Source organism: Pezoporus occidentalis, unplaced genomic scaffold (assembly GCF_034315485.1).
Source record: "Pezoporus occidentalis ecotype Australia unplaced genomic scaffold, CSIRO_AGI_Poc_V1 ctg35, whole genome shotgun sequence".
NCBI lineage: Eukaryota > Metazoa > Chordata > Aves > Psittaciformes > Psittacidae > Pezoporus > Pezoporus occidentalis.
Window position 1 is genome coordinate 2400014 of NW_026915483.1, and position 25231 is coordinate 2425244.

Genomic DNA, 25231 nt, shown 5'->3' on the forward strand with positions numbered 1-25231 from the left:
ATTAAGACAGGCTGCCAAAACAGAAAGATTTATGGCATTCAGAAAACCACTATTTGGAAGGAGTCATTCTTCAGACTTGCATTAAAAAAATAAAGTAAAATAGTTTCAATGAGCCAATTTCCTTTTCCCTCTTTCATACTTCCCTGACATACACACATTACCTAGGTTTTCTATTACTTTATTTCCAAAAAACTTGGAAATGCTGAGAGCACTTGACATTGATGCATGGTCATTTCAAGTAATACTTGTCACTCAAGAAAAAAACTACAATAAGCCTGTAATATGCTTTTAAGCAGGGGTCTCATAGAATGAGCTCTATAAAGGCATTTAGGCTGCACTGTAAAAAGTGGAAGTTTCAGAGCTGGTCAAATGCCTTTGCTCTGGGTAGCTTAGCTCTTTTTGATTGTTAGAACTAAATCAAAATGACTCTGGTTAGTGTTCTTAGATAAATTATTCTGTCATCTGAAAAATAAGTCTCTGTAGACATAATTGAAGGTTAGCACTTTCTGAAACTTGATAGAGGGTGTAATGACTCCATTCGAGCTACACTTAACAGGCAGTCTGTTATGGTAAGTCAATATAACATTCAACAGGATATATTCTACTGCTTTTGTTATAAAAGGCCAATAGCAAAAAACAGAAATACACTTTTTCAGGAAGTATAACACGAGACATTCTGCAAAGACTCCTTAGAGGAACAAAGTAGGGCAGAGTTTTCCAATTCAATCAACAGTTTAAGTTAAAATACATACACAAATTCATTGCCTTGTGCAAACACACATATGCAGATCATCTCTCCTTGTGCAAGAAAGAGTATAAGGTAGCCTATCTTTCTCCAGAGAACAGCAGTACCTCTTTCACCTCAGCTTCATGTACCACAGGTCACTTTATAACCCAAAGGAGCCACCACAACCTTCAGATAGTTTCTATAACCTCTCCTCTCAGAGGAAAGAGCTAGACTCACATTAATCACAGCGTGAAAGCACCTTGATCTTCCTTTGACTCCGAAAAGATCCACTTGCTCTGTTAGAGCTGGTTTGCAAAGGGGCTACAAGTGGGCAGCATTGTTTATAGCCAATGGCCATGCTGCACCCTCCCATCACTGCTTGCCTCAGCACACCTGCAAGCAAGGCCTAAAAAGACAGCACTTTGCATGAGCAGGGGTTGCCAGTTTGAGCTATAGGCTTATTCAGTCAGCCTATATGTATATATAAATAAATAGATACATAAAAGACCTGAATCCAGACTGTAAGCAACTAATTCAGCTGTCCATGTTTCACAAGGTACAAAAGCACAGCAGTGAACTGAAGCACATGTTGGAGTCACTTTGGCTGAAACATTTAGGTGACTCAGAGAATAATAATCACCTTACCTGACAGGTATAATGCTATTTTATAATTTGTACAAAACATACCTCTGTATGTATGCATACATATAATATACAAACTCACCCTCTTTTGGCCAGATTGGAGACATGTGAGTAAGAAGCTCTATACATCTGAAGTTTAATAAGCATCTTGCTTATATTATGCCATAAGATTTGTCTCGTGACCACTTTATTAAAATTTCAGTACACAGCTGTTAAGATGATAAAATATCAGCCCAAGCTTAGCTTTTTTAGTTTAACCCGAAGACTGATGGATATGATCCCAATGCTTGCTGAAAGATTTTATTTCATTAGGTCACATTACAGAACTGTCTTTCTGAGGAATGAAATAAATTCATCTCCTTGGTGATAGCATGCTTGACTGACACGATGCACTCACCAACATCTTGTAGACAGCTGTGAACATTTGCAGTAGTGCCAATTAATCTACCATAGCATCAATGGAGACAGAGAAACAAAGCAGCCAACACAAAAAGCTCCATTGAATAACATAATGAGTGCTGCAGGTGTTCAGTGACTTGCTTTAATTTTTTCAACCTTGCAGAAAGGTGACACTTGAGTCAGCAGCAGTCAAGGTGTATCCCCGTCATTGCCTCTTTGCTGCCTCCTCTAAGATGACAATGAACAGCCCACACTGTGACTTTCACTCACAAGTATAAAGCTTGTGAATGTAAATACAAGCTCATTTATGGTACAGCTGGGTGGACATTGGCTTCTAAAATGGCCTTCAACCCCCTGACTTTGATTATATTTTCTGGGTTTTTTTTTGTGGCATCAGAAAAGACGTCATTTAAAATAACCACTAGAAACAGCTGCAATGTCTAATGAACAATGGCAAAAGTCAAAATGATGAGCCTAAAACTCTGAATTTAATGGAATGTAAGCACATGCTTTGCTGAATGGGAGGCCTTGCAGTCTTAGCTTAATGAGTTGCTTTGTAAGCGCTGAGCTAAATGGAGCTTGGAATCTTTAATGACCAATCTGTGTAAACAGCAGCTACTAAATACCATTTTAATGCCCTGATGATCTTTTAATTCAATAAACAAATGATGAAGCGATTTTAGGTAGCATCATCATAGTACTAATGCAGTAGGGAATGCACAACAGAAAGAACAAACAGAATAAGTAAGTAAGGATATAAAGGATGAACAGTATCTGGTACAACTCAGATGCTCAGGTCTACTTCCCAGAAGTAAGGTATCCAACATTTGTACCAGTTCCGAATGTACCTATTTTAGTACAATGGCGGTAAGTTGGTCCTTTAATCATGATGTATACTGAGACACGGTTTTCGAGCCATGTTTCCACTAATGCTAAAGGATGCAACATGATTAAAGCACATTATTGAAAAGCCATCTTGGCACACTTACAGTGAAAATTGAGAGGCAAAGTCCCAGCCTGGTAATATCACAGCCGTGTCAGAAGGGCTGTGCAAATGAGAGGTAATGGAGCAAGGTCAGTATGATCAGTACAGCCAGTTGCAACTTGTACTCCCTCTACCACCAGGGTTAGATGTCAGTTAAGTAGTGAAATAAAGTCTTTATGAAAAAGACATTGTTGGGGGCACAGTGAAAGCAGGACTATATACTTACAACACACTGCAATGTCTTTAAAGAAGTGCTGAGCATTTGCCTGGAAGTGCATGAGCCAGCGGTACACCTAAGGTCTGCATTTAATCTGCTTATGTGCTTACAGTGACTGCATATGTAATATAGCAGACTGCAGGTGCAAGCCCTTGGTGATCCTGCACATCTGAAACTTGGCCACAGCTCTTTTCTCTTTAAATGACATTACCATCAGATCCTGGTATGCCAACTGCCTTACAGAGTCACTCGGCCTGGATCAGACATGTAAAGACACTTCCAAGGTGTGTTGAGCTCTCTCCAAAGCTCTCCTGTTACCTTCTATACACTGAAAACCCTCAGTTCAGACTGTTCTTTTCCTTCCTTCAAGGCCTGTACATTCATTACTTGCCTCCTTTACCCCCTCCCCAGGCTTTTGTTACTTATCATATTCCTTGGTACCTGGCAGTGCTGTTTCATGGGGTGATGCTGTACTTGGCAGTCTTCTGCTGGGTCTCGACCAAGTGTTGTTTCCAAACCTCACGATCTCTTAGGGCTTCTCTGAGCAAGCTGTATCTCAAAATACATCACCTCTTTCACTGGGCTGAAGGAAACTCATGAACTTGGGAGGTGCAAAGAAAACATCCACTTTTCTACTCAAATAGAGTTCAGGAGAAAGGTGAAGTCTTTGTTGGGGTTGCATAGGCCCCTTTCAGATATTCAAAGGGCTTGGGCTTGGTCCTGTTTGAACCCTGTGATGGAGTCACTTCTCATTTCCTTTCCGATCATGTTCTCCCTTTCCCAGGGAATACATATAGTTTTCCTAAAAGGAAAGTAAATCATATCTGTAATGTTTCTTCCATTGAAAATAAACTGTATCCCATGCCATGTTTTTGTAAGTCTTCACCATAAAAGACATCAGGTTTTGGACTGGCTAACATCTGAGAAAGATTGTACCACTGCACTGGGGTAAAAACTGTTGCTTACCTGCTGGAGGGCAGATGCAGAACCTTTTATTTTTTCCCTCCAGTTGCATGTGGAGGCAGCATGGTAGAAAACGAGGCTGCTCAAATGTGTTCAAATTGTGGCTCAATCTTAAGGAAGCAGGAACAGAGGGGCCTGAAGGGATGCATTTCATATTCCTCAGAAGGGGCAGGCTTTTCTTGAGTGGCTGTTGAAGCCACTTGGTTGTGGCCTCAACCTGGTTGAGGACAATATGTGGGATGCGTCAGCACCTTCAATGACCTGCAGAAGAGACCTGTATCCCACAGGGAGGCCCGGAGACACAGAGGCAGCCAGGGCGAGGACAGGTCCATGACTGAACTGGAGCAGAATTAATCTTTGAATTGGCAGTGCAGTAGTCTGTGTTACACACAGCAGCTCCCTGCTTTGATCCATTTTGATTTGTTATTGGCTTAATACCCTAAGATATTTTATGTATCTTTCAGCCTGTCTTCATTTGAGGCTGATTTATACCATCCATCCCAAGACTTAAAGCAGGAAGCTGAAGGAAGGTTCTGAATCTATGGAAAATTTATCTTCAGGCTTTTGGGCACAGCTCTTCCCTGCTTGCCTTTCAGAAAGCCAGCTCCCCCAAACTGGGGGTGACACTTGCTCCTGTCTGGCTCAGGATGCCAGCAGCAGCTCTTGATCTCTGATCCACAGGATGCTTCACTCTGGGTAGATGAGCTGGCCTGTCCGAGGCACTGATAGTGGTGATAAACTTCTTTCCAGTGTTCAGCTATGTGGTTCTTACACTTAGATAAGCCATTCTTTGCTTTTCCTGGATTTTTTTTCTTTTTTTTCTTTTTTCCTTTATGTGGCTGCTGATCCAGTCTATGTTGGTTTTTTATGGGTGTATTAATGCTTCTTCTTTGAAGGTTTGCCAGTTGACTATTTAATGGCTCCACCAAGACTAAACAAAATTCTCCTTGAATCCATCAACCTCTTCAGAATAAGGCCTGGCAAAGCCTTGTGCCCCAGGTAAAGTGCAGAGGGAACATTGTCCTGCCCTTAAGCTGAGCGTACTGCAGTGTTGTACTGCAGGCACGCCCATGCCTCCTTCTGCACTGCTGAAGGTGGCACTTCTCTGTGCCAGCAGCTCTCCCGGAGCCCAAGTGGTAACCTCACCTGCTCTGGAAGTTTCTATCACCAGCCTGCATTTCACCGCTGCCTTCAGAATGGTTTTATTATATGCCTGCAGCCTGATTCTTTTCTGCTTATCAGATGACAGCCCAGCTGGCAGGAAAGAGGTGGTTGATTCAATAAGTGCGAATGCGGCTGAATAGTTGGCAGTCCTCTCCTGCCTCATGGATTTAATTGAGTTTGGATCTGACAAATCCACACAGCAAGCATCTTCAGTTGTACTGTTTTCTTCTTCTTTTAGCTCTTGCAGTCATTGAAGCTTTGGAACAAGGCAAAGCTCCTCTCCCCACCCTTTGCACCATAGCTCAGACATGGACCATTTTTACATGACCTCTCCACAGGGCATACTGTGACCCAGGATGCTCATGCCTTCAGACAGCATCTGTTTGCCATTTGCTTCCTCTGTTTTACTTATTTACTTTCCTTTCATGGATCTCTCTGCTTATCTCCCAGGCTGCTGGCTCTCAGGAGGCATTTCTCTAGGGTTAGAGCTGTTTGTCTCCTGCAAGATGCAGCCCCCCACTTCATAAATAACCTGGTCCATAATTAGCAAGATTTTCTGTCTCCAGACTTGCAGCTGTAGCCCTGCACACTCCAGTGAATCCCCCCCTCATTTCTTCTTCACTGAAGCTGAAAAGTCACTCACCTCCTCTTTGAGATCAACATGACCCCTGGCCAGCAGATCCAGAAAATGGGGCTCACTTCCCCAAAATAGCAGCCTGCTTACCTTGTGCTTATCTCCTTGCTATGAGAGAGAAAGAAGTTACTGTTTCATCTTGCCAGTTCTGAATGCAGACTCGCCTTTTACTACAAAGTTTGTATAAGGCTTTTTATCTGGTTGTCCTGGGAGGCTGAATCCCTCTTTCCTTCCCATCCTGCCTTTTCCACTTTCTAGCCCTCCAGATGCTGCTTTGTGTTTTGACAATAGCACTTCTCTCTTTATCAGGGGATGAGCTGACTGCTGTCACTGCAGCCCATGTACTGTGCACTGAGGGCTTTGGGACTGTTAACCCAAATCAGCTCTTCATGAAGGAGCCCATCTGCAGACTGGCTTCAACCATCATTCAGCACCCAGCCAGGCCACCCACAGGCTGAATCCTGCAATCACTATCTCCTTACCACCTACCCTGAAGACTTTTTGCCCCCCCCCATAGTTTGCAAGCACAAGGTGAATGATGCTATAGTCCTGCAAAGGCTTTGGAGAGCTGAAGCAGGATGCAGAGCTGCATAGAAGGAGCATCAGTTCACCAGTAATCTCCAACTCTGATGGACAATGTTGACAACTTTCTCTGACTTCTTTTTTATCTCTGTGATATTAATCCACATGTGTATAAATGTGTTATTACTTACATCCTGGCCTCTGGAAAGATTTGCTTCCTAAAGCTATTCAGTCTGCCAAAACTCCTTCCCAAATTTATGTGCTGCTGCTTAAATTGTTTTGTTATTCTTCAAAGGCTACTTATGACAGCACATGATAGAACAAAATTATGCTCTACATTCAAAATTATTTTATAAAACCCTCAGTAAAGTATCATTTGGATGTTTCTAAAGCTGCTGTCAGATTCCATGAGAACAGCTGGTTATAAAGAACTTCCCCACCAGAAGAGCAATGACGTGGGGCTACCACGTCACATGTCCTTTGTGAATCCTGACACTGGCAGGAAAGGTGGCTTCAAACCTGAAATTTCAGGTGAAAACACCACAGAAGCATTAGTAAAATCCAAACTAAACTTGGATGAGTGTTTTGCAGGTGCCTGTTCCAGCCTCCAGATGAATGAGACATCTGTGGGTTTAGACAAATATTGCCATCTGACCTCTCCAGCCTGCCTCAGAAGTCCATGACACCAGAATGCCACCCTTGTATGGGTGTCCCTGGGCCTGCAGCTTGTGTCTGTACAGAAACCAGCAGAGCAGAAGAACTCTGACATCACATGGTAGTGTTATAAATACAAAAATCATGCTAAGAAAACTTAAGCTATTTTTACCTGGCCATAGGTACATGTAACCACTATACACAAGCAGAACCAGCTACTGGCAATAGTGACAGGCCAATGCCACAAGTGTGTTTTTCAGGGGTATCTAGTGTGCTGATTGTGATACAGAGAGCTGGAAGCTTTCCAGGACTTTGCATGTAATACAATTATCAAAAAGCAGACAAGCACTGAAAGTGAAATACTGAAGGAGACTGGCCAAAACAATGGCAATATTAACCAACTTCTCTTTCACTGTCGTCCGTAGCTGAACTGAAGATTTAATTAGGGGATGCTTTAAATACTTTCAAACAAATATGGCAGTACTTCATATATCTTCATTTCACAAATATATGTAAGATTTATAAAGTATAGGGATATTTTTATGGCTCTGTAAATCATCTTTAAACAGAAATCCTGGGGTGCAACCAGAAATGGGTATATAAGCTCAAACTGCACTTACCAGGATGTTAAGAAGGTCAACTTGTTATGAAAGAGTAAAGAGCTTTCATGTTAAACCCTGAGGTTTTTCCATTCCTACCGAAATCCATTGCAGGTAGGGATGCAGGACCTGGCCTTACACCCATATCATACTGGACATCTACAGCTCCCACTGCAGCATCTCCGGAGGTCCAAGTGTCTACTGGGAGCAGAAGCAGAAGGCCTCTCCACTTCCTGCTCCACTGGGGTGGGTTCATCTCTGATGTTACAGTAGCTAGTTAGGGAAAAAGCACACTTTTCTTTTTAACGACTGTACACAGCCAGGGATTTTTTTATTTTGGAACTTGGTTCTCATTTTCCAGAAAGCCATATGGGATTTTTTGCACTCTAAGCAGCTTTATTTAATATGGAAAGTAGAATATCTTTAAAAACAGAAACCAGCTGCGTAGTTCATGGGTATCATCATATGGCTCTGCTTTTTGTTTCCTTACTTAACTGGAGTCTGGGGTTTCCAAGTTGCCAAGCTGCTAACACTAATAAATGGAGTTTATTAGAGACAGTGTTTGTTGAACAATAACATTTTATATAGTCTGTCACTGTCTAGTACCTTAGATGAGTTACACATTTCTGTACTCTATTTTTGCTTTCATTTTTTTGGCACTTCAGATCTCATTTTCAGTTGTGGACACTGAAGAGCAAAATCAAAGACATCGTCTTGTGCTTGCTTATGCCTAAGGTCTGCAAAGCAATTGCTGACCAAAGTCACCCAAATGCCTGAATAGAACCAGACTTCCAAGGGTTAATCCTGCAGTGCCTTTTGACTGCGTTTAGCCAGTAGGAAGGGATTGGATGGCAGATGAAATACCTCCCCAGGAGATCTCTTCCAGGAGAGGGGCCCCTTTGCCCAGTTGTAAAAGATAATGTGTCCATCAAAAAGGCTGTCCCACAGCAGTACTGGGGTGGTGTGTGAAGACTGGGAAAGACCTGAATCCTCCTGCAATGATATGCTCCCTTCCCAAAGGAGTTCAGCCCCATCCTGGAGTTTTGGAGCATCACAGCATTAGGAGCAAACACTTGCAGTCTAGGATGTCTCTGGAATTTGCTCTCAGAGGACTGTTTGTGTTTTCCTCCTGCAGGCATCAAACTCTGACCCAGTTGGATGGCCAGAAATGAGCACAGATTCTGCTTGGCCCTTTAGTGGTTAAAACTGCATATGTGAAGCGTGGTTATGACTCAAAGAAATTGAAATGTTAGAGGACAGGTGAAGTGAGGCTTGTTTGTAGCAGCACAGTTCCCCATTTCTCCTTTGTGCTCTGCAACTACTGTGAGTCAGCGCGGGTAGATATCTTTATCTTCTTATCTGTTACTCTTCTTCCTCTAATCACAAAAGATTCATGCACTGCCAACTTTAAACTGCAGGCTTGCTTTTAATAGTACGTTAGTAACTTCAGATGTCATTGGTGCTCCCTTTCACCAGGATTCCCTTAGGTATTGGAGGAACTAAGCTTTTAAACAAATGCTCTGCTGGTGCAGACTATGGCTGGCACACAGAACAGGGGTTACACCGAGTTCCTTCCCAGCTTAGGAATTACAGCTTCTTTGACTACTGCTAAGCCAGCTCTGAAAAAGGTGATTTATCTTCATGGTTCGTAACAATACTTCTTGAGAAATTTCCCTTTCCCTGTTCCTCTCTGGAATAACCAGATTGCAGCATGCCTTGGATTTAAAAACAAATATGGCCTGGAAAATAATATCTTTGGATTTCCCCCACTCATGCCTTCTGCTATACACAATGGCTTCACTCCCAGCTTTAAATTAGACTAGCGCTATGTTAGCAATATATTTCATATACAGACTGAGAGCAAGGCATAAATACTTCAGCAGATGGGCTCAGTAGACATTTGTTTGCCAAGTATTAGCTGTTGCTAGAAGGTAAATTTGATTCCCAGTTTTAACAGGCCCCCGCCAACAGGAAAGGTTTTGGTGCTTTATATTCTTTGAATGATCTTTCACAAATAGAAAAATTACTTGCACCATAAGGAACTTGTGAAATTTGCTAATATTTAGCACACTTTTCAGTTACATTTCAGTGTAACAATCCATGCATGACTCCTATGCAGTGAGCAGTGTCACTTGTCTAAAGGAACTCATAATCTATATCTTTGTGCAGGAGGGTAGAGTGTGTCATGGGTGCTCTATCACCTTTGTATACAGCTATTTTGTAGTTATTCCTTAAGTAATTGTAGTATACAGGTACAGGATTCATGGCTGAGGAATCCACAACTATACACTGCAGGGACACAGAACAGAAGAACTGCATTTGTCCCAAACCTATCACATCTTTTTCTTTATGAATAAAGTCAGAATAAGGTTCTGTTCCTTCCAAAAAGCATATATGCCTAACACAATATTGTGAATAGTCCAACAAAGCCAATAAAGCCAGTAACCATGCAAAAATTGGAACATATGAATGCACTTTTGCAAGTTTGAGGAATGAGGAAAAGCAAATGTATCCCCCTGGGTTTCAGCAATCAGATAGCATACGTATTAATAACGTGCAATACTCAGCGCAGTGCCTGGAAAGCCATAAAAACATGAACCATTGGAGACAGGTTCCTATATACAGAATTCCCTTTCTCTCAGAGGTATATCCATTGCTATCTACACACAAATCAACCGTAACAATAAGAATTTGTTTGGCGCAAGCTTCCAGCAACTAATGAATAACACAGACCAAAAATGCTTCTCTTGCCTTTTGTTAACTCTTGAATGTTGTTTGTCACTGGAGACGTCCACAGCAGAAACATACCCTGGGGCTAAAGTGGGAGGGTAGCTAGAGCTAACCCATCTTTGTCTACAGAAACCTTCTAGCCACATAAATGTGTTTTACAGATGTCCAGTGGTAATTTAGTCAGCCCAGAAGAATACACTTAATAGCACAAAGAGGGGTGCTGGGTTTAATGCACAGCCAGGGAGCTGCTTGTCACCACCACCTGCAGCTAGAACAGACACTGAAGAACATTTTACAGCCAAGCAGCCTGATCTGCTCTTGCTGGCAAGACGGTGCCAGGTCCAGCTTTCCATGGAGTCGGGCACTGGCCAGCACCAAGGTATAGGTGATCCAGCCTTTGGTCCCAGGGTGGGTGCTGCTGCCAGAGCTATGGCTCCTTGTGTTCCACTCTAAATAGAGCCTGGAACTATCATGCTCCAAGTAAAGGATATAACAAGTTTTAAATGTAACTCCAGCAGGAAGTAGGGTAAATGAATCATCTTGCCCTGCATGACTGTCTCACAATGCAGCTCTAGTTGACAGACAAGTTTGAGCCTTGCTCTTCTTCCAGCTCAGGCATTTGTGTCCTGCCAGAATCTGGCACTCAGCTTGGAAAGGGAAATTACTAGTCCTTTCCTGAAAGTCAATTGCTGCTGGTTCAATCCCAGATAAATTGGAGAAGGCCTGCCAAGAGGCCATGAGTACATCCAAGGCCAAGTTTCTACAGGTGTCCATGCAGTTACCATTGACTTTGAGTTGCCACACTGCGTAGTCAAGGAATACACGCACTGGCTAGAGGGAGTAAAAAAACAGCAATAAGGAAGCTATTAAGTTCATGTCCATTTCCTAAAAACATAAAGTGCAATTTGTGAAAACATCCTTGATACCGGTTAGAGCAAAAGAGGTATTTCAGATGCATGCTTAGAAGTTGGATGAGTGTCTTAACTTCCTTCCCTCCAGGTTCTGGAGTGATTTACAACATCCTTCTAGTAAAGGATCCAGAGTCATTTGAAGGGAGGAAAAGACATACTGGAAGATTAAAGAAATCACTGAGCTTGCCAAAGCTAGCAAATAGACTCAAAGCTCAGCTGCCCCTCACTGGAAGGAGAGATCAGACTTCTGGTTAGCAGGAGAGTTGGTGCCAGTTTGTGCGGGACTTTATGACAGAGACAGCAAAGAGGCACCAGGTTGTACTTGATGGAGGAACTGACTTACAAAGCCACCCTTCACCAGCTGAGCCAAAGTCAGGGGCCTCTGCAGGAAGGAGATAATAAAGAACAATGACTTAGAAAGGAAAAAAGAACAGTTCAATGGGCAAAACTTGCTGTTGGCGGGCATGACCCTGCTCTCGCCCACAGAGAGGTCTGCATTGTCCACAGTGGGGCAGGTCCCTTGCTCAGGGTCCCAGGGTGACACACCAATAACAGTAACCTCAACAGCTGCAGCATTGGCAACTCATATTTCCTCTGCCCATGCCTATTCAAAGCATTGCTGAGTGAAGTTTTCCATCCTTAGGTTCTCTTGCATTGTCCCTGAATAATGTGCTTATAATTATTAGCTGTAATTTAGCCTAAAAACTTTTTCTGCATCCCTAGTCTAATGCTCTGTACTTTTGTCGAGGCATTAATCATTCCATTATCAACCTGTGCAGCAATTAGACTGGAGATTTCCAGCATCTAGGCTTTGTCTTGGTAAACTCTATTTGCAATAAAGCTTTCCTTCTATCTTCCATGGTAATAACATTAAGTTTAATTTTAAACAATATGGCTTTTAATGTAGCACATGTTTGTTTTTGATACAAAGGTTATACAAGTAATGCAACCTTGGTCATTGCTAGTCTTTCACAATAACAAGGCACTTAGGATCAACAGTTTTCCTTAAAAAAAGAAAATTAAAAACTGAATGAACAAAACACATAAGGGATTTTTCTAGTTAGCTTTTTGGATATAGAGACTTAAAGGAGCAATCCCAGGCACAGCTACTGGTTGGGCAGAGAAGAGATTCAGAGCAGCCCTGCGGAGAAAGACTTGGGGGTGTTGGTTGATGAGAAAATGAACATGAGCCGGCTTCAGTGTGCTCTCACGGCCCAGAAAGCCAACCGTATCAAAGGAGGTGATCAAAAGAGGTGATCCTGCCCCTCTGCTCTCACGAGACCTCACCTGGAGTATTGTGTGCAGTTCTGGTGTCCTCAACATAAAAAGGACATGGAACTGTTGGAACAAGTCCAGAGGAGGGTCACGAGGATGATCAGGGGACTGGAACACCTCCTGTATGAAGACAGGCTGAGAAAGTTGGGGCTGTTCAGCCTGGAGAAGAGAAGGCTGTGTGGAGACCTCATAGCAGCCTTCCAGTATCTGAAGGAGGCCTATAGGGATGCTGGGAGGGACTCTTCATTAGAGACTGTAGTGACAGGACAAGGGGTAATGGGTTAAAACTTAAACAGGGGAAGTTTAGACTGGATATAAGGAAGTTCTTTCCTGTTAGGGTGGTGAGGCACTGGAATGGGTTGCTCAAGGAAGTTGTGAATGCTCCATCCCTGGCAGTGCTCAAGGCCAGCTTAGACAGAGCCTTGGGTGGCACAGTTTAGCGTGAGTTGTCCCTGTCCATGGCGGGGGGTTGGAACTAGATGATCATAAGGTCCCTTCTAACCCTAACTATTCTATGATTCTATGTTTAAACCCAAGATGAAGCCAACCATGAAGATTGAAAATTGTATTTTGAAAAAGAGAAGCTGAGGTTTTTAGGCAAACATGAACACTAAAAATCTTGAAGTTATGGGCAGAACAGCAGTAAAGTGGCACATTAACAACACTGTTCTGATAACACTGCAGGAATCCTTAGTTGATAACAGAATTTATTTCAACCCTGTTTGGAAAGGTTCGATGACAGAATACTCATAGCTATGTATTTCTAAAAGAGCTGCAGGAGTTTCTCCAAGAAACTTGTGTACAAGTGAGTTTCCCCTGAATAGCTGGTATCAGGCTAAAATAAACTGTGCATGGAACACGCATATGAGGCAGAGGTGGATAAAGGTATTTGAACAATCAGAGGGTTTCTGTCCTGATGTATCTCTTGATTAGCTGCAGATCCCAATGCACTGCAGTCAGTATCTGTAGGTGATGGAAAACTCTAGCAGTCTTGCAGGAAAATGCTGTATTGCTTACTGGATGATACCATGAAAGCACCACTGAGACACAGTATTCGAACATTTGTTTGACTATCTATCTTTCATCAACGTTGGTGTTTATGTTAGAATATTGTATTTGGAAGAGGTTGGGACTCTGCGAGTGAAAGATCTACACTGCGAGATGTCAGCTCATGAAATGACTCTGTGAGAATGTACTGATGCTGATGAGACATTGCTCAAGAAAGGTTTCTCAGCTCCTGGCTAGTGCTCCTCAGCATAGGACCTACTCTGTGGTAAGAGACTCACCAGAGGTTAAGGATTTGCCTACTTGGACAGCTTGTCAGGAACACGGGAGAATCAAGTTCGAGTCTGCACCATTACTCAGAGCAAGCTTCACCTCCCAAAGCCCACACAACTGGCCTTGCCCTCTAGCTCTCTATTGTTCCTGAATATGCCTCTTTCAATCTTTTTTCTGAAGATCATTTTGGAAGGCCTTGTGTTGATGCAGAACTGGAAAATCTCTGAAATTTAGAAAATCTTTGGGCACAGGAAGCCTGTTTCTCTCCTAGCTCTTCATACCAGTTGTTTTTTTTTTTTTCCTGCAGCTGTTGATTCAACAGGAATTGGAGATTTTAGGGGAAAGACTGTGATAAACATCATTGCTGAATCCTGCTCACAATTCACTTGAGAGCATCGATCAATACCAGTGTCTCAGCTAGATCAAAGCACCAGAACTATTACTCTGTTCTGTTCTCAGCTGCATGGTTACCCACCATTGACATCAATGTACTTTGCCTTCTAGTTTAGTCTGCCTAAAGGAATGACCCAAAATTGCTTTGAAGATGCTGCTTATTGCCTTCAGTCCTCTCACTAAGAAGAGACCTGTCACTGCACATTTGCACCCCCTGCCTTGGTACACTTTCAGTAGCTAACAGCTTGGCTCACAGACCCAATGAGCCTCCTCCTGTCTCTTGGCAACAACAGCTACAAACATTTCAGACATGCCTGGCTTCTTCTCCGTGGAGCAGGGCATGACCAGACGTTGCAGCCATAGAAAAAGACAGGCGTGGAGGAGGCAGGAGAGGGCTTGTTGCACATAAACAGAGAGGGAAAAAACCTCACCTCTGTAATTCACTAAAACATCTCATTGGAAGGCTATGTTCAGGTTCAGATGATTTCTCTTGGCACAAAATCATCATCAGACCCTGTCATTTCTCACCAGCTGAAGAGATCGTGGAAGGATAAAGTGTAACGGAGAAGTGCAATCGGATATGGCAGCATTGCCATCTTTCACTTGATTTTCCCTCTTGAAGTTCAACAATAAAATAACAGTGTTTACAAGAAATGTACCTTTACAGCTGAGGCATCTGCAGGTATGTGATGTCTAGGTGTGTAAAGGCATCTTGGGCTTGTGGATTTCAATGGGAGCTGAAGCAGTACAGAGCCTCCTCCATGGCTTTACCTTGGCTTTAATAAAAGGCCATGGTTGCTTTAGAAAGCTCAGCCCTACAACTAAAGAAATAGACTCACTTTGTTGATTGTTTTATCCTCAGCAAGGTGCTCTCAAGTGGATTCTGAGCTCTAGAAGGGTTTATCCATTTTCAGAGGATGTTTCAGCTCGTCTTTGGCTTCATTCATGCTTCATCGGCATGTGAAATTGCAGTTCTTGCAGACAAGATTTATTGAGCTTTCCACTAGCTCACTCCCACATGGAGAGCACTGTCTCAGTAACAGAGCAGGTTATTACCTTAGATACTAAAACCAGGCACTTTCACCATCTAAATCTGGTGCTTCATTGTCATTTGGGCACTATTTCAGGATGGTATTATGGCTCCATGCCATTGTATTGGCTCCAGCTCAGCTTCTACCCCCAGCTCTTAGGTCTACTGAGATTTACTCCAGCACGGCTCTCGGGCCAGCAGCATCAAATCAACCTCAATGGTACACTACCTCCTTCCACTTCTCTCACCCTGTGCCTGCTTCCAACTTCCCCACTATGGTGAAATCATATGCTTTGTGCCTTCACAAGGAAAAATTTATGCGGATGGGCAAAAAACAGGCTCAGTTGATACTAGAGCTGCCTGGTGTCTAACCGGAGCACCCATGGCTACATCTATCCATGCAGCACTTCACAGAAAGGGCCAATCCAGGCAACTTATGACTACTACTGATGATGGATAGGCCCCTGCTTTGCACAGCTCTTCTTACACAAGGGCATGAAATCTCCCTTATTCTGCAAGTTTTTATTTCTGGAAATGCCACGAGAATGGTTTTTCCCCACAATACAAAGCCCAGAGCTTCTCCTCTAGAAGCCACAAAAACTTCCTCAGTAACTCCCTGTGTCCCTACATCAATTTTATTGCATTCCTTCTGGCACGGGGAAGGAATGAAAATGGGCGATGGTAAGATAGCTGCATGTTTTCTCCTCACTGTTTTTGCTGACTCAGAAATTTGAGAAGAACAACAAGCAGCAGCAGACAGCATAGCCTAACCTTATCCTGCTGGAATTCAATTGTATGGCTTGCACAGAGCCTTTCCAAGGAAAGCTATCACTCTTACTGTTTACATTGCATCACAGAAAACAGCTGGAAAAGCTGTAAACCCCATTATTTTGCTAGCTGTATAGAAAGTTGTTCCACTCAAGAACATTACACAACAGTGGTACAGACTTTCTTTTTTGAAGCTTCCAAAAATAAAGACAGGGGAACAAAAACCCCAACCTCTTTTTTTTTTTTGTTGAGGCTGTTGCAAAGGTTCAGACTTGTTTGAAAAAAAAAAAAAGAAATAAATGCTGATGACTGCCAACATTAATTGCCAAAAATGTGCTTTCAGTTATTAAAGTCCTAATGAGGTAAGTAGGGGAAAGGACAGTTTCTTATTTCTTGCTCATGACAAAAAGAGGGAGAGAGGAAGAAAAGCAATAAACAGACTAGCTGGTGCTCTGGGGTGCAGATATTGTAATGACCTACTGGTCAAAGCTTTAGAGACACCAGTGTTGCAGGTCGAGCTTTGCCATTTTTTGGCTAAGGAAATAAATGTACTTGCTACTAACAGTAGCGAGGTATTACCTGGTCTCCAGAGAGAGCACAGCACATACACAAATGCTTTCCTGAGGCCACTGAATGCCTCCCCATGTGTTAGGAGAGACTGGAGCATGGAGGGAGGAAAGCAATGAAAAGGCAGGTGAGGGACAGCCACATTTTCTCATTTCCTGGCCACAATCAATTCCCAACAGCTCCAATGAAACATGTTACCTCCTCTCCTGTGTGACTAATACAGCTATAGCTCAAATCAAAAGGTACCTGGATTACATAGTAAATCCTGAATCTTTATACAGCCAAGGAATTCACATGGGGAAATAGGATGGAACCTTCCCCGTAGCGTTTACAGTACTTGTGTAACATCACAGGACCACGGGGGGAAACTCTGCTGATGGTTTTTGTTTGGAAATGGCATTGCTTTGGAGTTCGTGTTGATTTTTAGGAGTCCACAGAGGATGAGGGCTTTTGGAGAGGTGGGAGCAACAGTGGCTGTAGAGAAGTAGAGATTAGAAAGCAGAAAGTAGAGGGAGTACAGATTTTGTTAGAAGTCATGATAGATGGAAAATGCTTCAAGAAATTGTGCCTTAACTCAAACAGCACAGAGACTCTTCTGGCCTTACTAGCTGTTGCAGGTTAGTACACTCCAAATTTATGACCTTCTGCTTGCTTGTTTTTTTTTGCCCCTGAGCAGCCCAACCAGTGGGCACATGCATCTGCTGAGCCAGGAGGCAAGGAGAGCCCTTGCTACAGACCCACCCAGCTTTCACCAGCACATCAACACTTCAGGCAGCTTTTTGAGTGGCAGATTATTGGCTCTGGTTATGCCTGGAGAGAGAAAAGCCAAGTTACAGTCCCCTCAACCTATGCAATATAACCATCCACTTCCCTACTTCACCAGGCTGCACTTTGTCCATGTCCAGTAAACAGCAGCGTAGCATTTTGTTTTAAAGCCATTCCTAGAATTAGGAACTAAAACTGACCCAGGCTGTTTAAACATCTTGTTACAATTACTCAAATATATGCTTTTAAAAGCAGAGTTTACCAAAGTGGCTTCACATTTTGTTACTTATTCCTAGTTTTGTTTTGGCATTCACTAGCGTTCATGGGAGTACGTATGTGTCTGAGCTCACGTGCTGATCTTTGCTTGGGGATTTGTCCCCATAAAACAGGGCAGAAGGACCAATTCGCCATATGTTTTTTGTAGCAGGCAAGATTAAGAGCTGCTAACAACAGAGCAGCCTCTGGAATCAGTGCAGGGTCGAGCCCAACAGCACCTGGAAGCAGATCCATAATGGGAACAGAAGGAGAAGATGGGCAGCAGTTTTGCCCTCTCAGGCACTGCTTGGCCTCTTGCATTGTTGCCCATCGGGAATACTGGGGAAGGGACAGAGGAAATGCTGACAAGAGAAAAAAAGCAGCTAGACATAAATGAATCCTGGAATCATCTCAAGTCCCATACCGTTCATAATTACCTATCATTTTACTGATCCAAACATTCAGTCCTCTGAAAGACCCTAATCCATTACCTGCCATGTGCTGCCCTTTGTAATTTCCTTGTGCTGCAATGCTCTGCTAAACTTTGATGTTCTGGCAAGACCAGGGAGGCTCTGAAATCTGGGATTAGCAAACATCCGCAGGCATGATGTAGGCTCTCCAGCATTAGCATATGTTCCAGCATCTGAGTCTAATAAGGGCATGCCAAAATCTGCACAAGGCAGCAAGGTGATTCCTCCTCGCTCTTTCAGGTGGCAATGCCTGGGCCAGGGCAGCTCTTTGAAGTCAGGACAAGCTGGAAACACATGTCATGTCAGCTACAGATGCTCTGCTACAGGGAGGTTATACACCCTGCTGTACACATGCTTCTGTCCTAGAGACACTCAGCTTGGTTAATACAGAAATTCATTCTGGAGACCAAGACATTAACCCTTGTGTGACACTGCCCCAGAGAGTCACCACTGGGTACATGTCTGCATGCCTTTTTTTTCCCTTAAAACCCACACAAGCTATTCATGGGAAAAAATTGTCCATAACACTTCCAAACAATGGCTTACATGCCCCAGTCTGGAGCTGAGCAGCAGCACTTGCAGCATGATGAACTTTAAACTAGATGAGCTTAAGGTTCTTTCCAACCCTAACTATTCTACAATTCAGCTACTTCCCTCAATGTGTTTTCAGCCCTGTCTGTTGATTCCTAGGTGCACCTGCAGTAATTACAGCAGGAATAGCATTCCTTTTGCATAAATCTGGTTTGAACAGCAGTATCAAATACATGAAAAACACGAGTCACAAATCCTTTCCACAAAGAGTTCACCATCCCTTGCGTTGAAAGAAAAACCTTGAGATCCACAGTACTAATCGCAAATGCAAGTATTTCTCTCTGAGCAGGGAAGGTGTCTTTGCTGAGCTCAGGGCTGACATTGAATGTATGTCACCATAGACCTGGGTAATGTCTGTTTATAAAGTTCAGATGGAGAGGTGTAAGCAGCTCTCCCATTCTGGGATAAACAGCTGCAAACAAAGCACAAGAAAAAGCAGTTTTGTTTTGTTTTTGACTAATTTGTATTTGCTGAGAGCACGCGGTTTGTTCGTGGTGTTGCAGCTGTAAATTTCAAGGCGGCTGCAAGGTAAAAACTGAAACTGTACAAGCAATTAGCCCATGGTAATGTCTAATCACTGCTGGCATCTAAAAAAACGTGAAACAGCAGGGATGCTTAACTTTGAAAACCAGCTACTGCACAGATGCAGGAACTGTGTTTGTTGAGGAAGTTTTCCTTGGCATATCGATGTGAACTTTAAAAGTTGGCTCGAAGCACAGCACATAAAGACCACAGAACTGTAGAAAGGAGTATTGTGGCTCATCTCATCATACATTTGAGTATAGGAAACTTACAACAAATCAAATGGTTTCTAAGGGCCAGTCTCCACCAGACCAGCTAGAAAGTAATTATTTTCAGCTGCCCTTAGTATGCTTCAAGTTCATGCTCTTCTTAGCCATGAAGATTGCATGTGTGATCCTGCATCTTTTGCACAGAGTCTATGATTAAGCAGCTGCCACCCCAGCGCTAAAAGGTCACAACTCAGCCCAATCCAGCAATCTGTGCTGAACCAAGCAGCACGCGAGAGCCTCGAGGGGGTGTGGGTGCCAAAACCTACAGTGAGAAGCTGAAATGTATTAAAAATAACCATAAGAACATGTCTGCAGTCAGGGCTTAGCTTGCTGGGGAGGTGCAGGGAGACCCCCAGCCAGGGGGCTGGAGCCTTTCCTGGCTGCCCAGCTCTGACCCACTGGACAGGGCAAAGCAGTGATTTATTTTCATGCTTTTGGTGCTTTGTAACTGAAGTGTAATCTCCTATGGAGCAGTGGGGGTGGTGCTGACCTTACCGCATGAAAGAGCAATCCCTGTTGTATGAGGATGCTGCTATTGTTTCTCCTTGCAAAATTATGGTTGTGGTATATTGCTGTCTCCAGAAAGGCATCTCTTGGAGAGATGTGTTCTGGAATCCAGAGGTACAGCAGTCGATTCCACATTTCTCAAAATTAACTTTTAGCTGAACTGCTGGAAAGTGTTGGAAGCAGCCAGGATTTTCTAATTACAAATCCAGAAAATCATATATTTTATTATTGAAAGGGTGCATAGCATGCAAGCACACATGGGGAGCACAAGGTCCATCTGTGTCACCATGGCCGTGGCAGAAGGGCCAACTTTAAGAGGAGGGACCTGCCAGACCTTTCTACTTCTAATCCAAGCTAGTGCCAGCACTGATCTGTGTCTGAGCACATCACTCTGCATAGCATGACAAATCCATTCTGACCTCCCCCTTCCCTTATTTAAAAACCATTCTTATATTGATTTGAATCAGTGTAGGCTAATGAAATCGGTGGGGGTATTACAGCATGTGCCTGCACCAACTGCTAGACCTATATTTTCAGATGAAGCAAGAAAAGAATGGCCCAGACACAGCCAGCTAAAATTGTATCAGGAAATAGAGGAGCAGCTAAATGCCCTCTGCAAACCTCCTCCCTGCTTACTGCTTACCCCTGAGCAGTGCCAGTAGAAAGTCACTGCAATGCACATCCAGGAGCAGTGAGTACAGTACCCTTGGTCTGAGAGTATGAGAGCAAACCATCTGCATACAGCAAGGAGAACCATCACACAGCCATACTGACAGTAGGGAAACAACCTGTACAATAGGTGCTTGCTTCTTTACTCTTCCCCCTCATGAGTGACCCTGCAGTTGCACAGAGAGTCTCGCACCTACCTGCAAAACACCCACAAAGAGAGGGCTAGAGGACAGGCTCTCTGCAGCCCACACCACCTCCAGGAAGCCTCCTCAGCTAGCAAGCAAACAAGACTGAATCATCAGTGCTTTTAATGAGCTTCATGGTGCCAGCGCATACTCCTAATGCTCCACCACAGGTGGATGAGCTGCACTCAGGCTGCTCCCTGCAATAATGCTCATTAAATGCTGGAGCACATCCTCTGGGCAGGTGAAAATTCTCAGTAACAAGGTTTAGTTTGGACTGGTGTCTATAGGGAGTATTCCAGACGCAGCTGGTCTTTCATAGTGGATGAACAAGGCAACATCTCAGTGTCACTCTATGATCCCGAGGAGGAGGAGTCTCCAAATGTGCCTTTGGAGCCCTGCCAGCTCCATCAGACACAAGAGACATACAGGGGCAAAGAGCTGCCCCATTCCTTCTCCACCAAGCGAGCAGTGTTAGCCGCACTCACTCTTCCCAGCCTCTGCAGCAGGGGCAGGTAGATACTGATTTGCAAATCCACTCATGCACCCAATGCACATCCCAAGGGAAAAGTGTGGACACGTGTAAGATGTTCACAGGTGGGAAAGGAGGTGCAGACTTTAGGACTTTTAACATAATCCTCCAACATCACACAAATCACAGACGAAAAAGCCAGCTCTTACAAACAGCACCCTGAAAATGTCCATAGGTAAATGGTGATTCTACACATCTGGTGGGGTTTTGCTGAGCGAGTCAAATATGCAGCATCAGGGTTGGCTGAGCATCAGTATTATGTTCCAGTTTACCTCTGCTGTCATATATTTAATCTCCAGTAATTAAACTTCTAAACGAATCCATTTCACAAAAGCCACAGTGCATGGAGTGAATCAGTGAGTAAATGTTCATAACCTCAGAACCAAGCCCGGATTGGGGTCAAGCTGCTCTGTGCAGCAGCCGATGGAGCAGATAGAGATGTAACTGTTAAAGACAAAACTAGAAGTAAAAATACAAATAATCCCTTTGGCTCAAGGTTTTCCAATTCTTTCCTGTTACTAAAACAATATTTTACAAAAGCATGTGGCATATTGGTTTGCTGCAGCTCACGAGTACAGTAAAAGAAATGATGAGGAAGCTGATTAGAAACTTCTGATTAGAAGTAAAATATATCACTGGTAACATCTGGGTGCAAACTGAGAGTTCACAGTGTTGTAGACATGGAGAGAGCAATCTGTCACCTGGATTGCTTACTTTAGCGAGATAAAATGAGTTTTACCATGGCTATATTCAGCGCAGATGGCTAAGAGCAGGGGTGGGATGTCACGCACCTCCAGAGAGATGCTATGGCAAAAAGGGTCCCAAGAAGCACGGGCAGGAGGGCACAGTCCTTCCTGGGCATGCAGGAGCAGGGAGGACAGGGCTGCAACACCATGGACTACACCGGTGTTTGACTTCTGAAGGACATAGAAAGGCAGGAGGTGTTTCACTGGAGAGGAGGGCACAGTGACCTCAATGCTTGCTCAGCACACACTTACAGAGCATGTTCTTTTGAAGATTAAGAAATGCTTGGGCTACAGGAAAGAAGAAACTTTGGGGAGAAAATAGCAGACACATAAAGGCTATTTAAGAATGAGGGAAGACAGCAAGAATGACTGGGTAAGGACTAAAGCCAGACAAATGCAGATGAGAAATAAGTCATTGTGTTTTCAGAGCAAGGAGGATTAACCTCTGAAATTAACTACCCAATGAAGTGATGGATCATCTGTCTCCTGGTATCTTCAAATCCAGACTGGATGCCTTCCTGGAAGACATGTGCAAGCTAAATACAGATTTCTTGCTTTGCAAAGGGGTGGATGGGTGAGGTTAAACAGCCTGAGGTAGGAGGAAGCTAGTATGGATGATCTAAGGGTCCCCTCTAGCCTTTAATCTCTGAATGTGTGAATTAATGAGACATAATACAACACAGAATGTCCCCAAATCTATGGGTTACTGCTGGTTACAGGTTGTTTTGAGTCATCCCGTGCCGAAAAAGCACTCCTACTGACATCCATGGCACTGCCTGCAGGAGAAGCTGCTGTGCCACATGGACAATCACAGCTCCATCTTGACATAAATAATCATAAAATGACTCAATTTTCTTCTCTGCAGGAAAAAGAAGAGCTAACACATCACATCGCTCTTCACAACTATGACCCAAAGGGTCCTCACTTTACACTGCTACACAAAATACACAGAGCAGAACATTAATTTTCAGAGGTTTAAACATATTACTTTTAAAAGAGAAAGGTTTCTTTCCCCTATCCCTTATAGATCATGGTCTGAACTCACCAGATATCTGCGCCTCCTGCAGACAGCCCTTCCTCCTCCATAGGTACTAACAGACTTTTGCCCTCTCTATTAAGAAGAAAACTCACCCAACTCAAAACTGGTAAGAACATACAGTAAAATCAAGCAAAATTTAAACTTCAGTAGAAGAATAATAGAAGAGACCAGGAAAAATCCTAGAAGCCCAACTCGTGTGTACTCCAAAGGGCTGACCTGTCCCCAGTGAGGCTGGCAGTGTGCCCACAGAGTCAGACCTCCAGGCTGGCTCTGGAGCAGAAAGGGTAATACTTCCACCAGTGATGCAGAACGGCAAACCTGAAAATTTACCCTCAAATGTCCAGAAAATCAGCAACACGTGGCAAGAGAGGCCACATGGTGCTACCCCCTCTATGTTTCACTTAAATTTTTATCCATTCCATGTGTTGCTTTCTTGCCATTTAGAAACTTAGTTCTCATTTGTCATCATTTTCACATTTCACTTCTGGACACTGCTCTCTGTGCATTATCCATCCTTTTTATCTTGCCGTTTGAACTGTGTTCTGCAGCTCTGGTTCAGTTTTACCATTCATTCATCAGCATGAACTTAAACAATTACTAACCAACTTGGGTAGCTGGCAAGCAGTGAGGAAGCAAGATCCGTTTCTGCCCAGAGGGAAGAATGATTTTATACAATAGCGTGGCCTTTGTTTTGCATCTCATGGGTAATGCTATTGATGTGAAGGTTATATCACATTCTGTGCCAAACCACTTGAGCTAGTTTCAGATTGCAGTTCCCCCTTGGCATATTTCCACTCAATATATAAGATAACCAGATCTGCTCTCTGTCCACTCCAAGCCTGGACAGTGCTTAGTCAGCTCCCCACATCTTGGCAAGCTGAAGTGAGAAAATGGAGCTGCACTCCCCCTCTAGTTATTACCATTTTATCAATGATCACTCCTCTTAATGCTCCGGAGCACATGGCTAAACAATGAGCAAATTGCGTGTTTTCCTGTGGTGAGACAAAACATTTAAGTGACTGTAAAACACAGGGCCCTGTACGTGTCAATACATTCTGTTTGCATCTGCAGAATTGTAGTACTTTGTTTCAGCTTTAACTTATGACCACAAAACTGCTGATTACCTTGCTGCAAAGAAATGGAATTGGAGTGCATGACAGAGATGCAGTTCTGTTTCCCACACATCAGGAACATCAGGATTCAGGGAGCTGACCTGGGTCATGTTTTATTATTTTGCTTTTAGAATCATCTCAGCATTTTTCCATTACTAGGAAAGGCAGCACAAATAGCAGTGATCTTAGCTTTGGTTTGTAGACCTTGATGTTTCCTCCCCCAAGCTCTATTTTCCACTGTAATTGTTATTTTACATTGTAATTGCTGTTTTGCATTTTAATTGTTATTGTAACTGTAATTGTTATTTGGCAGTTTAATTGATTTCGTGATCTGGCCTCCCAGTTTTCTTGCACTGTGCTGATGTCAAATATCAAAGAAGGCTTTTATTTGCAGAGTCCGATACCTGGTGGAAACACTACTGCTGGATGTGACTTGGACTGAGCCATAGCACCAGAAACCAAGTGTGGAAAGGGGCCAGTTTGCTCACAGCCACTCTACAGGCATGTCCAAGGGGTCCCAGCTCAGAAAGCAGGATGTGCGATCTGGCCTGGGGATGCTGTCCAGACCTCGTGTTTCCAAAGAGATGTGAATGGAGTCTGCAGGGAACAGTTAAGGATTTTGTTGATTTAACCCTCTGAAACAGTTTAAAAATAACACTTCCTGTCCTTAGAACATATCTCTGCTATTCCAGTGTCCATTGTTTTTTATCATATCTTTTTCTTTTCTGGGGGTTAATGAGCTCTCGCAAAATGGCTGGAGCCATGCTACTCTAGCATGAATTTTTGGGGTTAAAGAACTGGACCTTGGGGCCTTTCTTCCCAGGAAAACTGCCAGATACAGGATTTTGTCCTGAAAGGTACCAGGAGATCCAAAGATGGTTACAGCATCAGTAATCAGACTGGGTTTATTCAGTGCAAGGTGGTGGAGAGGCTTAGCACTGCTTTTGAGATGGGGATCCGGTTAAACAGTGTCACACAGCCTAGGGCAGCAGAGTCTGTAAATATTTTATTCTAGCACCCCCGAGTCTGAAAATTTAGGAGGTCATAAGGAAAATGCCTTAAATTTTGAGGTCATTATTAAAGGGCTGAATCAAAATTCTCCATAAAGGGCCTG

The 25231-nt window shown here is 43.4% G+C and overlaps 1 long non-coding RNA gene across 1 annotated transcript in view; it reads right to left on the minus strand.

Annotated features, from left to right (window-relative positions):
* Positions 1 to 20776, minus strand: part of LOC134169574 (uncharacterized) — a 67884-nt gene extending 47108 nt beyond the window's left edge. The window contains exon 1 of the long non-coding RNA XR_009966926.1: positions 20704 to 20776. This is a non-coding gene — a long non-coding RNA (uncharacterized LOC134169574). The remainder of the gene's footprint in view (positions 1 to 20703) is intronic.
* Positions 20777 to 25231: the final 4455 nt, after the last annotated feature.